Below are 16619 nucleotides of genomic sequence, written 5' to 3'. Positions count from 1 at the left end.
TCTATTGCAATGACAGGAAATCCAGTGCAGCATTCAATGACTAATCACATCAGCATTAGGTACCATTTCATAAGGGAACATGCGGAAGCAGGTACAGTGGAATTGGTCTTTGTTCCAATAGATCAGCAAGTAGCAGATATATTCACCAAGCCTCTCTGTGAAGCTACTTTCACAAGATTAGTGAATGAATTGGGAATGATATCAGGAAAAAACTCAAACTCTGATAATTAAAACTACTGATATATTGAAGCATGGTATCTTATTATCTGTCAATACTTGTTAGATACTGATAACATGCAATTATATTCTATGATTCTATCTAAAAGCTACATGTTAAACTACTGATTATGCGTATATGCTCTGTTATTAGTTAAACTAGCTTTGACTAATAGATCCTGTCAGTAGTGGATAAATTATGATATTGGTCAAACCCAGTGTTCACTAATAAATCCTGATAGTCGTAATTAAAATACTGATAATGGTGAAATCTTGATTGACTATTTTATTTCATTGATTATTTTGAATTTATTCGAAATAAATGCTTATACAGTATTTTTAATTAAACAGTGAGTTAATGGAATATCTTTTAATTGATTAAATGGGTTAGCTACTTACACTACAAGAAAAAAGTCCATAGACATCGGTTTTTGGCCGATGTCTATGTTGTTTGGCAACCGATGTTGATGTCGGTGATGTCTATTCTAGACATCGGCCATAACCCGATGTCTTTACTTGCTTAGACATCGTTTCTGGCAAAAAAACTGATGTCCATGCATTGTTTTTTTACAAAAAATGTTAGAAATAGATAATTTAATAAATAAATTACACCTATTACAACAGATTAAACATATTACGAGCTATGTTTTTTTCCACATAGACATCGAGTATTTTCATTTAGGTGATGTAAAATCAGATATTAAACATCGATTTCTTTAGTGAAAGGTGATGTCTATATCGACACATAGACATCAGTTTTATCCCAAACAAAGTATTGTCTATGTTTAATTTAGACTTGAACATGTCAGTCTTTGACATCAATTATTCATCTAAAAGCGATGTACATTAACTTTTTTAATATCAGTTTTTCTTCTTTAAAAGTGATGTCTATATTGTCACATAAACATCAGTTTTATCCCAAACAAAGTGATGCCTATTTTCAATTTATACTTGAACATGGCAGTCTTTGACATCAGTTTTTTATCTAAAAGCATGTACATTAAGTTTTTTTTGACATCAGTTTTTGTTCTTTAAAAGTGATGTACAATTGCTTTTGTAACTAAGATATATGAAATATACGGAACTTGCACTCAAGTAAACTAAAAAAATAATAGATTTGAATACATGCTTAAATACATAGTCTGGTCCTTTATCATCATCAAAATAAACTGCATCTTACATTGAAAATTTTATTACTCAAATGAATATCCTAAAAAAATTAGCTTTCACACTAAAAGAAATAAATAAGTAAACAAGCGCCATAACAACTTAGCTCCAAATAGAAGTGAAGGAACATGAGTTTTGTGTTTTGACTCAGAAAACCCTGTGATCTTCTTTGAAAGATTAATAACAGCTTCATCCTGACCTGCAACGCTGTAACAAAGAGCAAAAAAGAACCACCTCTCATCTCGGGTAAAGGTCCTAGGGAGGACCTATTCAAAGTGTCCAGCCAGCGATTCAAACTGAGGAGGAAGGCTTGCTTCAATGCCTCCATAGAGTAGCATAGCAGCTAAGTTCTTCTGTACATTTGCCAACTTATGTCGGTCTAAGTTCCAGGGTTAACTAGAGTTCGTCTGTATGCTATAATAGCTTTATCTAGAGAGCCTGCATCTATCCAGAGCTTCGGAAGCAACTCAAGTGCTTTGTGAAGCATTTCCTACAACTTACAATCTTCATTACAGTATATGCGTAGAATTTAATTGATAAAAATCAGTCCTAAAATAAACAACTCCTAATTACTTCTTTCCCCTTATTATAACTGTATTATTACAAACTATTTGTAGTTAATGATCCTATGATTCATGAATAAAAAGTATTTCATTATGCTATGATGAAGGATCTGATTCCAAGCCTTTAAAGTTTACAGCACACATACAAATTCTTACCCAACTAAATCGGCAGCAAGGACAACACATAACAGCTTTGATCGAGATGGTATCTTCAATTCAAGTCCCAAAGCAATTTTTTGAACTTGTTTTCGATCAGGATTTCCGGAGCTTCCAAAAGCATCAAAAATGACAACAACTCATTTGATGCTTCGCTGGTCAACAACTCTCTCGGCTCGTGCTGCTTTGATGCAACAACGTGCTCCAACACGTACTAATAATAATCTTACCCATCACAGAAGAATAGAGATTAACAGGTGTTGAGTTTAGTAGCTTGATCAACTTGTTAACATTTGATAATGTATTGGGGTTTTTATATACTCCCACCGTCTGAGTTATTGTTTTACATGTTTTTTTCTCTATCATGTATTTTAAGGCAATATAATATAATACAGTTCTATTATTTATTTTAAAAAAAATTCATTTTCTGTATAAAAATTAAAATATTATATTTTTACTCAAAAGGAAAAATATATTAAATTACTAAAACACTAATGTATCAGTAAAAATATATAAATCGCAAGAAAAATTATTAAAATTAGTCCAGGACAATAGTAATTACGTGTTTTTATACATACTTGTACATTTTCACTTTCACAATTCAGAATAACTTTTTTCCGTAAAATAAGTTTTTAGTACATGCTTACATGCTGACTACTGGGTAATATGTTACATTCTAAAGGAGAAACCATACCCTTCCACCAATTATTACTTATATTATCTGAATTACCAAGTGAATGTTAAATATGAGAATAATGTGCTACATGACTTACTAGTTATACCAATCAACCTAGAAAACAATTAGTATTAAAATATAAACATCTAAACATCAAAATTACAATATTTTTTATAACCAAGTAACCCAAATAGTGAATCTAAACATCTGAGAATACAATAATAAGCTTACTTGTTGACGGATGAGCTATCTCTTCGTGCATTCATCTCAGGAAAACGATTTCTTATTGTTACTTCCTCTCCAACACAAGTTGTTGCAGCTCTTGCTTCTTCTTCTTAGAGACCCTGTTAGCAGCAAACATTGTAAGAAAATAGTGATATATGAAAACAACAGAATACACATAGAGAGAGAGGGGGGGGGGGAGAGAGAGAGAGAGAGAGAGAGAGAGAGAGAGAATGCCTAAGCCCTTGCAGCAGCTGCAGTAACACTCTGCCTCCTCAACCTCCTGCTGACTCTTTGTCTCAGTGATATAAACTCAGTGATATAAACCAATTGGCATGTACTACATTCAAGTAATCAACTCTGGCAACAATTAGAATAAGAAATCAATAAAGTAACGAATACTTGAATTAATATGTACCCTGTCCATTGTCTTTCCTGTCCCAGGAGGCCCAAATAAGAGTATACCCAAGCAAGGTTGCCAGAATTAATCAGTGAGATTTTAGTTACACCAGCTACATAGTGTATATGCATGTGTGACAATCTGAAAATCAGACAATCAGGCACTATGACAGTTTTATAAACTTTATATTTGAAACTCTATGACAAATCATCATTAACAAACGAATAGATACGAACGAAAGCACCAACAACGTTAAAGACTAAGTAATACAATTTTTTTATAAAATAATAAAAAAAATGAAATTTCTTCATGTTGAAAAATTAGAGTTACTAACTAGTCATTAATATTGCAAGGAGAAATGACACATAAACACTCCAGAAAGTCTAATCCTTGAGAAATTCAAGTCCTCTACAGTCTACACCATACTGTCTACCAATTATGTCCCAATGATTTCAAGGTGTTTTACCGATGATTTCAGTACCAGGCTTGCTATGCTAACTCGCTTCTTTGTAAACTCTTGATCTAAGAATTTCCTTTTTTACTTTCTACCTTCCAATATCTAAGAAACAATTCTCTCGTAAAAATACAAGTAACCCATATCCTCTGGAGGATCTTTCCAAGCCCCAACTTTTGCATCGTTAAATATCACCCCACCATCCATCTTTGTAAATATGAGCAACATAATGGCCACAGTGGGTAGAAGTACCAATGTGACTCACCAATCCAATAAGTTTGTACTCTCCATTGGCACAGAACCAAAACTTTTGTAAGAAAGGGTAAAGAGGATAGTAATTAAGCTAAATATTTTAAAATCAGAGGACGTTCAAACTAAACATAAATTAAGCAACCAAAGAAGCATACATTATCTTCTATGGCTACAGATTAAAAATGTCAAATCGAGAAACCAGCTAACAAAATTTGGATTAGCTTCTACAATATTCACAAATATTATTATCCTTTATATCTATAGATTATACAATATGGCACATAAAAATGACACAATTTCAGGCCGTTGACATATTTCCAAAAATTTAGTAATTGGCCCGTAAATGCAAGACTTAGTGACATAATCGCAGCTGCGGCTTAGGCCAGTTTGTGGATCCCGTGAAACCTTAATTAACAATGTAATTAAAAATAAAAAAAGTATTGAGCTAATTAATTACGCGAAGTGAAAGAGAGCAAACAATAAAAACAAGGGAGGGGGTACCTCAACAGATTGAATGGTGCAGAAAGTATCAAAAAGATGAAGAAGGTCAGAAATATCGAAAGTAGATGGAAGATTACAAACATAGAGTTGGCAAGGTACTAGTTGTTTCTTGTGTTCCTCCTCAGGCTCAGACTCGGTGTCCAACTCAGTATGATACTCGGTATCATTGTTATGAGTGTCCAGGGCTAATGCAAGTGGAAACACGTCTCCATTTTTTCAGAAACCAAAGAGAAACATGGGCCAACGCAAGACAACTGCAAAAATATACAAGAAAACTACAAAAAATTACAAACAATCAAAGTACCTTAAATTTAAACCAAAGATTACCTCAAATAATAGTTGTATCATATAGAAAAACAAAATCAATAAATTAATAAATGAAAGATAAATCCAAGTAAACGAAAATAACATGCTAATTATTACCCAAACCATACTCCTTATAACAAACAAAGAGTATTAAAATTAAAAACCCCAATTTAAAAAATTAAGGTTTCGATTTTAAAAATCCCCAATTTAAGAAATTAGGGTTTTGATTTTAAAAAACTTAACTGTTAAAGCAGAGAAGACCATAAGAGTATTCATGTAAAGGAGACACCAAGAGATTGTTAGCAGACCGGTGAAGGTGATTGTGATGGTGAACCCATCAGACCAGGTGGAGATGGTGGTTACTAAAATAGCAGAGCTGATGGCGGTGGCCATTAGAGTAGCGAAGGTTGTAGTGGTGAGAGACAAGTGAGAAAGAGAGAGAGAGAGAGAGAGAGAGAGAGAGAGAGAGAGAGAGAGAGAGAGAGAGAGAGAGAGAGAGAGATTCAGTGGGGGTGGGTTGAGAGACGAGAGAGAGATTTGTGAGAGATTTACTTTTTTTTTTTTTAGTTTCTCTGGACAGGGGGAATAATTGGCAATCAAACGAGGGAAAGTTTTGTAAAATTTCACTAAGGGTGAAACAAATTGAAGGGGCCCGCGCTGATTTATTTTAGAGAACTTTAGACATCGGTTGTTAAATAATCGATTTCTTCAAATAACAAAGACATCAGAAAAATACGGGGTGATGTTATTACCTCTTTTAACATCAGTGGCATCCGGAAGCGATGTCTAATGTGTGATGTCTATTCAACTTTTTCTTGTAGTGTTATGTAAGTATCTAGTATTACTTGAGTACTTACATTGGGAATAGGAATCTGAAGATAGAGATTACTTTTTGTTTACCTAGATACATGTAATTGTGTATATGTATTATAATTAAATATTACATGGTTAATTAAAGAGTCTTTTCAGTTTCTATCTCCTCTACTATAAATACAAACCCTCCACTCTCAAAACTTCTCACTGCCATTTCACTTCAAACACTCATATTTCAAGTCTTCTTAAATACAACTCCTCATCTTCTCATATGTTCATGGCTCAATGCCTATTTTGCACTCGTACTATTGCTGGAACTTACTGTCCTACTTTTAAGCTCGATAAGCGTCGTGTCTATTATGACCTTTGGGGACGTACAGTCAAGATTAATAATCAAATCTTTAGTCCTCGTGTTATTCCATCATCAGTCTATGAGGAGTTTCCAGGTGACCGACAAATGGATCTCCAGTTCTTTCAGATAGAAACCATTCTTGGGGAAGAGCACTTAGCTAAAGAGGCTAACCAGCAGAGACTTGAAGCTCTTAAGCTGCAAGAGAATATTATTTCTCTTGCAAAGACTATCTTGGGGATTTATCACCTCCGAGCTTTGAAGAAGAAAGAAGCGATGAAGAAGTTGAAGTTAGCATAGTTCCTAGGAATAGTTTCTAGCTTTTGTTAGGACTATGCTAATGACTCTGTCTTGTACTTTTCTTTTTCATTAATCAATGAAAATATTTTTGCCTTCTTTGACTCTTTCAGTGAATGAATATTTACTTTCTTGATTGTGCTTGAATTCTTTTAACTGTTCATATTCAAATCAGTACTGCATGCTTAATTTTAGATATTTTTAATAGTGCATGTGAAGAAACTAATCTCTGTTTAAGTTCATATGTTCACTTCAGTACCAAATTTAGCACACTACAGGAAGTAACTGTTGTTAAAGAAGAAATTTATGAAAAATTTAATTCTGAGTTCACAAGAATTATAATCTTTGAGTGTTGCATTCCATCCAAATTCTTTAAAACTTTCTTTTTCTCACCAAGAAAGTTGTTTACACTCATTTCTTAAAATAACACATCTTATATCGTAAATTTTTTCTTACAACTGAAACACTTGAATCCATTTCTCAAATATTGCCAAAAATCAAGTGACGTAATTCTTAAATTATGCTCAACACTTAGAAACAACATTAAATTGGTTAGAGACTACTACCTGAGGTAGATCTTAATGATATTAACAGAGACACGGAGGTTTTATCAGTTTTTACTGAAGACTCTATGAGAGCTTTTAATAAACACATTTAAGTGTTAGTTCTCTACAAGAAGAACAAGGTTTGAGATCATGGTACATGAGAGTAACCTGATAAAATCCTCTCCAATTCAAATGGAGGTTCTCATTATTGGTGAACAACAACTGTCATAACCACAGTGTTACTTGTGAGTTTAATTGTGACTTCAGATTCACAAGGTATAAATACTGTTATTACTTTATCATCATTTATTCTAAATACTGATTTAGTCTTTTCAACATTTTATTTTTCATGATATAAATCCTAGTGGTATGATTATTTCTAGACCTTATTTAAGGACTACCTCTAGTTGTATGACCACATATCACCCGTCTTTAGCCACCTCTTATTTCTGTAGGACAATCTTTCTGAGCTTTTTCTGTGAGATGTGTGATAACATTGAGAGAGAAATAGAATTAAATAAAGGCAGGAGATTTCCTGAAAAAAGGAGAGGTAGATGAGAGATAGGATTTAGTAATCCTTGTGAGGAAGCTCTGACTATTAAAAGTCATGAGATGTGTGGTGTGAGGAGTAGTGAGACTACTTTAAAATAATAGAGAGATTAAGTTTTACTTGCTATATGTTTGCAGGTGCACAGAGTTCTAAAGAAATAGATACTGAAAATTAGTCTGTTGAACCTCAAATAAACTCTGATGTACCAAGTGTTGTTAATCTTCCTGCAAGTCTAAGTACTGATACTTTCTTGTAGTCCATACATTCTACTATTCTACCACATAAGATAATCCTTGTTTTTGTTGAAAAACAATCCATTTACTCTACTTTTCCATCATATGAGAAAATCCCTATTATTGCTGAAGATGAAGTAGCACAACAGTCCATTCATAAAGTTTCATCCATTTTAGAATCACCGCAGCATTCTACAGGAATTGAGGTCCTGGAAGTAAATTTTGAAGCCCCAGTTTATTTATCTATAATTCTTGAAGATGTGGAGTTAACTGCTGATGGGGTGGAAGCTTCTGAAGCTGCTAGATTACATAATGCACCAATTTCTAATTCTATTCTACATGTTGAAGCTGGTGATGAAGTTCAGCAATTAGTGCAAAATTCAGTTGCCATTAAAGAATCTAATGATGGTGAAGAAGCTAATATTTCTAATGTTATTATAGATCCCGAGGATGATCTTTTCTTCCTTGGAGATATGCACATGCATGTTAGATAACAGAATATGAAAGAGTTAGATGCTAAGAAAGAAAAGGACTATTTTGATAATCTCTGGAATGCTCATTGGAAAGATGATACATATCCTATTTCCAGAACAAAAGTTATTGCACATCTAGAAATAACATAATAGAAGATTAAGAATTATGATATGCTAAATCATCTGAAAGCATCAACTTTAGGTATCAGATCCTTACATACAGCTCAAGAAGCAACCAATTCTCAAATCAATCAAATCAAAGAATCATTGATTACTTCAAGGCTGAATACTCGTCAGAAAATTCAGAAACAAATTGCACCAATAATTGTAAGGAAGAATGTAATTGAAGCTAGTCAAGCTAGATTGGAAGCTAAATTACAAAAGTACATAATTCAATGGATCTGATTCTTTCTCTACCGCTTGGTGATGATGCCAAAAGGGGGAAATTGTTAGATCTAAATGCAAACAGCTAAAGTTGACAAATACTTATGATGAAAATCCTGATGGAGGTAATAAGGGGGACATAAGGATAGTGAAATGAGAAGAGGTGAAGAGCTAGTTGGAGTTAGTGGTTCATCTCAATCTAGACAAGGTGGAGAAAGTAAGAGAAAGGAAAAAAGAGTTAAAGAAGTTGACTATGACTACAAAAATGCAACAATATTTACAAGTCACAATTTCTGCTAATAAAGACCAAGGTATTCTGGAGATAGAACTGGTGTTGAAGCAAGTCAATATCTTCAAACTCTGAAAGTAAAAGGAAGGAAGACAACTCTATTCTACAAGGATCTAAAGATTTAAGCATTTGACTCTGAGGTGAGTAGAAGAATCTTAGAAAGAAAAATCCTGGAGTTGATCTTGAACAGCTAAGGCAAATGGAGAAAGACTTCAAGAATTCCATGAAGACAACAAATGCTGATATTGATGTTATCTTTCAAGTACTTTATGAAGATGATCCTTCTAACAGACCAACCAGAGGTGTAGTTATAAGGGAGGTCAGTCAGGCAGAAGATGAAGATCTCTCAGATCTCAAGCTATTTAAAATGCTGACAAGACGCTTAAAGGAAAAGAGAAGATATGAGAGAAGTCAAAGATTTCAAAGCCTAAAGCCAAAGCTGTTGTAAAGAAGAAATTAGTATCTAAGGAAACTAAATCTCAAATACTGATAGATCCAATCTATACAGTAGTTCAAGCATATGATACTGGAGAAATATATGAAGAAGAAGAAATCAGCCAAGCTCATCAAAGAAGGAGGATTTATAGAGCTGACTGGGCTGATAAACTGAAATTAACCATTGACATTTCTCAAGTTAAGGAAGAAGCTGTTATTCAACCAATCACAACCTCTGATTCTACTCATGTTGTTGATTTCTTAAACCCAGTTCAAGTAGATTTATCAAATCCTGATTTTGAAGACATAGTCTCTGATCAGCCATAACTTACTTTTGAAGAAAATAAGAAGGTACTATGGGGAAGCAAGAAACCAGCACCTAGAAAAGATTCTTCTAAAACATTAAAGAAGATTTATAGTGGAAGTTCTCAATCTAGACAACCTAGAATCACAAGTGGTCTTGGAAGATTAAATGCTGATGATCCATTTATAGGAGATGCTTTGACTTTAAGAAAGCATTCTTATTTGACAGAAATTGGAGACAATGTAATGCTTGAAGACTTACAGAAGATCATATCAGTGCAAATTGTTAGTAATCATGCTGAAGAGAAAATAATCTATTTTCTGGAGTCTGGGAGAAGCTTAAGGTTGAATCAAGAAAAGTTAAGAGACAAACCACGGCAGGAATTGAAACTTATTGCTACAATTCTCAAGGTAAGTAATTCTGTAACTGCCAGATGGTCTGCATTCATAAAGAACCTGATACAGTTAAAGCAGAAAGGAATGCCTTATAAATCAAACTACATTCCAAAGTATATTGATCAATCTGAATATGTTGTTGATATTTCTATTGGAGGAACCAAGATAGAAATGAGTCTAAGGACTAAAGTTTTAAGCATTAATCCTGACGGAAAAAAATTGGGTTTCTGGAGATGGATTAGCTGTCTCTTGGAAATTTAAAGTTACATAATCTCAGGGCTGCCATCTTGGAAATTCAAAGTTACATAATCTCAGGGCTGCCATCTATCAGAATGATGAATCAACAGATGAACTAAGGGAACATAAATAGAGGATGTAATGGTATTTAAATGTAACGGAAGAGAATCTGATGAGAAAGTTTCTTGAAGATTTTCCAGACTGTTTTAGAGTTCAGAATGAAGAGTAAAGTATGATATTCATTGAAACAAGAATTAATATGTTTACTTGAGTTATGCATTTAGATAGTTTTGACATCATCAATTGGAACTTGTCCATATTTTCATAATGAACAAGTTGGGGGAGATTGTTAAAAGTAATTGATGATATTAGCAAAAACTATCAGAAGTTCACATCATAACTTATATCAACGGATGCTGATATTAACGGATAATAATATCAACGGATGATGATGTCAACGGATGATGTAATCAGTATTTGTCACATCAGTTGATCTTCGATTAGGAATAGGAAACAGGAACTCAAGGAGGTGAAGGACTTTATCTCAAAAGCATTGTATTAGGTTTTCTTGTTGTTGACATAATAAGATTTCTTATACATTGTATAGATGTGCTCTATATAAAGCACAGATTAGGTTCATGCTATAAGCATTACGAACATTGTTATATCTTTCGTATAACCTAGCAGCTCTGAAGGATATTTTGCTCGTCCTTTCGAGAGAGTACGTTTGTTATCAGTTTTTATCTGTTAATATAAAAATTGTTGATTGTATTGAAGCTTTGTCGAATTGATTATATTAACTGTATTCACCCCACCTCTATAGTTGATTAAGGGCCTAACATAGTATGCTTTAACCAGCTTCCTTTTCTTTGGCCTTAGGCTTGTACCAGATGCATCAGAATTTCTAGCACTTTTAACAACATCAGTTGTTGTGCCCTCCTCAGTTGGTAGTACAACTGGTCTTGGAGAAGAATCAGATGAAAGGTCTGGAAATTTAGAAGAGAAGGTAGCATTGTCCTAATCTGAATCTGATTCTAGTCTGGCAAGCACAAGTTTCCTCTTGAAAGACTCTGAAGGTTTAGAAGATTGAGGAACTTGTGTTGCATCAGCTTTTGCTACATCAGGATTTGTAGCCCTCTTACCCAATTCGTTCTTTCGTTTTACAATAGGTGTCTATTAGGAGACACCTCAGGTGGTAAAGTGTTTCGATTTAAGGGAAGAAATATGAACACTATGGTCAGGAAAAGGGTTGGAAGTGCCTTGTTCCATATTGTAAAAATTTTGAAAAATTTATTTGTTTAGGCATTTTGTTAGACAAAAACACCCACGAATCATAGTACACATGATACTAACATTAAACCTTTTATCAGTTGATTCTTTGACATCAGTTGCTCCGTGATATTTTGTATCTGTTCTTCAGTTGTCATATGAAACTCAAGTAGAAATCAGTTTCACATGCATTATTGAAATATTCAGAATTTAAACATGCAATACAAAATAAAAGATGAACAGTCACAAGTTGTAAAGCACTTAAGAGTAAAAGAACAATTAACATGCATTACACTTTTAAGAGTAATTAAATAACATATTTACATTGATGATAGAAGATGAGTACAAAATACACTTATCAAATAATCATAACTCGTAAAAGCTAGAATCTACTCAGTCTTCATCTTCTTTGCAACCTGCTCCTTCTGCATCGCTTAGTGATGGAAGATGCGAGACATAGAGACTGCAAGAGAAATTATATTCTCTTGCAGCTCTAGAGCTGCCAAGCGTTGCTACTCTGCCTCTTCATCCAGTCTATTCTCTCCAAAATGGACTTCCATTATGAAGAGGTGCAACTCAAGCTGATCATCCCAGCAGAGACGATCAAAAATCGACCTTGGAATTTTAGTCGGGTGGAAAATTTGACCATCAATAAGGAACCTTAGTCGAAAAGGGTTGAAATAAAGTCTTCCTTCCTTAGGATTAAGTACTGGAACATATACTCCATGTTTACGAGTACAAAAGTGAGCCATTGGAATGAAGAAGAGGAATTATAATTTTGGATTTAGAGCTTAGGTGTGGAGAGATTACTAAGAGATAGGAAGAGTGATTTTATTTGTGAGATGGTTTCGTGATTATATAGAGGAGAAAGGAGAAACGGAAGAGACTCTTTGTTAATTGTGTAATATTTATTACTGTAATAATTACTATTTCATGCATGATCTTGTGCGTATTTATGAAAAAAGCAAAGTCTCTTTTCTAAACTCATATTCCCAATATAAAACAGATATTCAATCATTTTTATAGATATGCACGTCATTAATTACCATATATAAGCAATTAATAATTACTTACCCATTAACTTACTGCTTATTTAAAATACTGATTAAATATATATTTTGAATAAATTCAAAATATAATCAGAATATAATAGTCAATAAATGTTTGACCATTATCAGTATTTAAACACATGCTTTCAGGATTGGTTAGTCAACTCACCCTTGACCAATATCAGACTTTAATACAATCAGAGTTTAACAGGCACACTGTATCAGGATTTACTAATCATGAAATATTAAGCATGTATACACGACATCAGAGTTTAATATACTTATCTGAGTTTAACAAAACCTGATACATAGAGTAGATACCACACTCTGATTTGTTCATTGGTCTTGGCACAAGAGTCCAAACTTTGTTCCTTTCAAATTCATTGAGCTCCTCTTGCATTGTTGTAACCCAGTCAACATCTTGAACAGTTTCTTCCACTTTCTTTGGTTCAATTTGAGATATAAAAGAATGGTAAAGACATTCATTTTGAGTGGTTTTTCTAGTTCTTAGACCACTATTAGGATTTCCAGTGATTAAGTCAGGTGTGTGTGTGACTTAGACCATTTTCTTGCAGATGGGAGTTTACTTTTTGAAGAAGTTCCTCCCCCTCGATCCGTGAAATCTCTATTATTTCTTTGACTTGTACCACTATTATTTCCTGATGCTCCCCCTGAATCAGTATTTCCAGTGCTATCAGTATTTGAGGAGTTAGAGTCTGATGAATTATTTACTGATGTTCCTTGAACTGAATCACTTATAGAAGACTCTGGATTAGAATTATATTGCTCCCCCTTAACATATGCTTCGGTATTTGCAGAATTTCCACTGTCATGTGGATCATCGGAGTTTAGAGTGATATCATGATTTATTGTATCAAGACTTGTCAGTATATCAGGATTTAGCTATTTAGCATATGGTACTCCATTTCCAAATCTCAACTCATCATGGTCATTTGCAACTTCTAGACCTGTAATCTTCTTGTCATCAAAAGATACATTTATAGACTCTATGAATGTCCTTGTTTTCAGATTATAAACTCTGAAAGCTTTTATTAAAAGTGGATAACCAACAAAAATGCATTCATCAGCTTTTAGATCAAATTTAGTAAGCTATTTTGGATGAGTTTTGAGAACAAAACACTTACAACCAAAATTGTAAAAGTACTTCAAATTTGGTTTCATTCCCTTCACTGTGGCGCCCTCCAAACCCGGGTCAGAAGTTTGGGGTCCACAAAACACACACACTATATATATAAACCTGCCTATAATAATAATAGAGATAATAATAATATGCAGTGACCCTACTTACCAACATCCACGGATCGCAACAGGTTAAAGTATGCACACAAGCCACACACACACACACTTATATTATAAACGCCCAAATCTCAACTATTCAAACTTACAACTGATTATGAAAAAAAAAATCTTACAAACTTCTCAAACTTAAACTATCACAAAAAGTCTTCAGCTAGCCTATTCCTCTTAACTTGGAATCCTAGCTCACATGCTTGATTGGGGATCCTTGCTACCAACATGTTCCTTCTTAACTAGAAAAGAACATAAACAGAAACGCACAAATGAGCTAACTAGCTCAGCAAGTCACATTGACAATATTGAGATTAAATAATGATCAAATGAAATGATTTAAGATATCAGGTTTATGGATAAGCAATAATAAGAATCAGATATTAAATTTAAATTTTAAAACCAAGGTTAGGCTGCTGATCAGTCACGCACTAAGCCCAAGCAAAGCACACAACTCTGCTCTAATTACTGGATCCAAGGCACACATTGGCCTAACTTGACCACCAATCTGGTCTGACCATGAATCTGGTCCATAATTTATAAAACAATAAAATTCTATAATAATAACAAAATAAACAATGTAAAAAAGTAGACAGAATTATAAACAACATCGGTTTTTAAGCATAAGGTGATTTACAATCATTATAAGGGAATAAAAGGGTAAATACAAAGGTTGGCTATCAGCCGGTAAAAGAGGTGGATAACAAAAGAATCAAAGTCTTGTAGACCGTAAGTATTAGTCTTTTAATGTATAAGGTATGTAGGTTTAAGTGTTAAATAATTCTGGTTCCGTGATCGGTATTTAGTTTATATGTATTTGTGGAGTAGTATCGTATATCTGTGGTTTGTATCTGGGTATTCAACAATCAATGGTTCAGAAAGAATAAGGCTTACGGCTCAAAGATCAATAACTGGAATCAAGTTTTAGGGTTCAACGCTTCAAAGCACTTGCAATATAAAACAGAACTATCAATTATTCGCAATATATCTTGAGAAGGTTCTGAACACTTGCCTTGTCTTTACTCGCTAACACTTCACTGGCTTTCAATCACTATCTCTTTTTCACCAACAATCTGCTTCCCTTTCCTATGCCCCGCTTCTTCTGCTCAGATATCACAAGTATCTATCAATAATTATCTCACTTGATTCTATTCGGTATAAACTTCTATCTACCCTTCGTTTTACCCAAATCCGATTTACGGATCGAAAGTTACGAGTAATCAAACGATACACGTATATGCACATAAAACATCAATTAGTTCACATATAACACATAACACGTAAGATATTTGATGAAAATACTTTTTCAAAGAAGATTTGATGTTAAAATGATTTTTCGGATATTTAATAGGAATTTTTGAACATTTTTCGGAATTAAAACGAGCCGTTGAATCATTTTAAAACAATAAACACGGTTCAATTTCCCGAATCTGGCATTAAAATCATTTTATAAAAATCATCGATCCTTGAAAACAATTTAAAATAATATTTTAAAGCTCGAAACTATTTTTCAAAATTTTTAAATCAAAATAAATAATTAAATTTAATTAAATAATTAATTAATATTTAATTAAATCAATTAATCAATTATTTTCGAATTAATTGACCAATTAACTAATTAATTATCAACTAAAATTAATTAACTAATTAATTCATATTTATTTTTGAATTAAAAATAATTTTTGGAATTAATATAATAATTTTTAGAATTTTTAATAATTAAAATCGAATTTCTGTAATTAAAATAAATAGAAAATATGATTTTTAAATCATTTTTAAACAGGAATCCTATTTTTGCAATTTCTGGAAAGTACAAGAACTGAACTTCATCATTTTCAAACAATAGGGACCAAACTGCAATTTTAACACCCCTCGTTTAAAAACAGTCGGGGTTCGCCGGAGAATTCGTTCCCGGAATCCTCCCATCATGAAAAGCTCCAGAATTAATCTACAATTCACAAGGAATCTAACCATACCATTCAATCACACAGATAACCCCTGAGTTGGCTGGAAAAGCTCGAAGAAAACATGTTGGACGACGTGTTCTTTCTTGCTCCGGCCAGCTCGATTCCGGTATCGTCTATTAACGTGACCACCAACAATCTATTCCTCTTTTCAAGCTCTACAAATCCCTACTAACCAAACAATCTAATAACCCCTAGAACAGAAACCCCTAATTTCAATTGAAAACATTCATACGGGTTATAAACCCTAATTTTTTAATTCGAAATTAAAACACAGATTTGAGCATGTTATTGAACTCCAAATCAGTCATATAATATATCAAAATCATCAGGAAGAAAAACTCTACAACATGCAATCATCAAATCATACAAACAACATCTCGAACAAAAATTCATAATTAATTCAAAATAATTTGAAATTAAATAAAATATATAAATTTAACCTTTGATTATGTAGTAGTATGAAGCACATACTTTGAAAGTATATTTCATGAGCTTTGATTTGAGTACTCGAGCTTCTCAAACGGATTCCGGTAACTCCTTGAAATTATGGTTTGATTATGAAGAACACTATGAATTTAGGGTTTTTTCTCTGTAAAATTATATATTTAACTGTTTGCAAATGATTTTATGTCCAAAATAAAATACGGTAAGGGATATTTATATCTACGGAATATTGGTACCCCATTGGATCATACCGGATATAAAATAGTACTTTATTGGATAAAAGAGATCCAAAACGGTACATGTTTTAGGCTAATTATCCAAATCCATACATTTTGTAACTACGGTCTTGGTCTCAGCGCTTTAGT

Source organism: Apium graveolens, chromosome 3, assembly GCF_009905375.1.
Source record: "Apium graveolens cultivar Ventura chromosome 3, ASM990537v1, whole genome shotgun sequence".
NCBI classification, from domain to species: Eukaryota; Viridiplantae; Streptophyta; class Magnoliopsida; order Apiales; family Apiaceae; genus Apium; species Apium graveolens.
The sequence above is the reverse complement of the archived record's forward strand: the minus strand, read 5'-3'. Positions refer to the sequence as shown.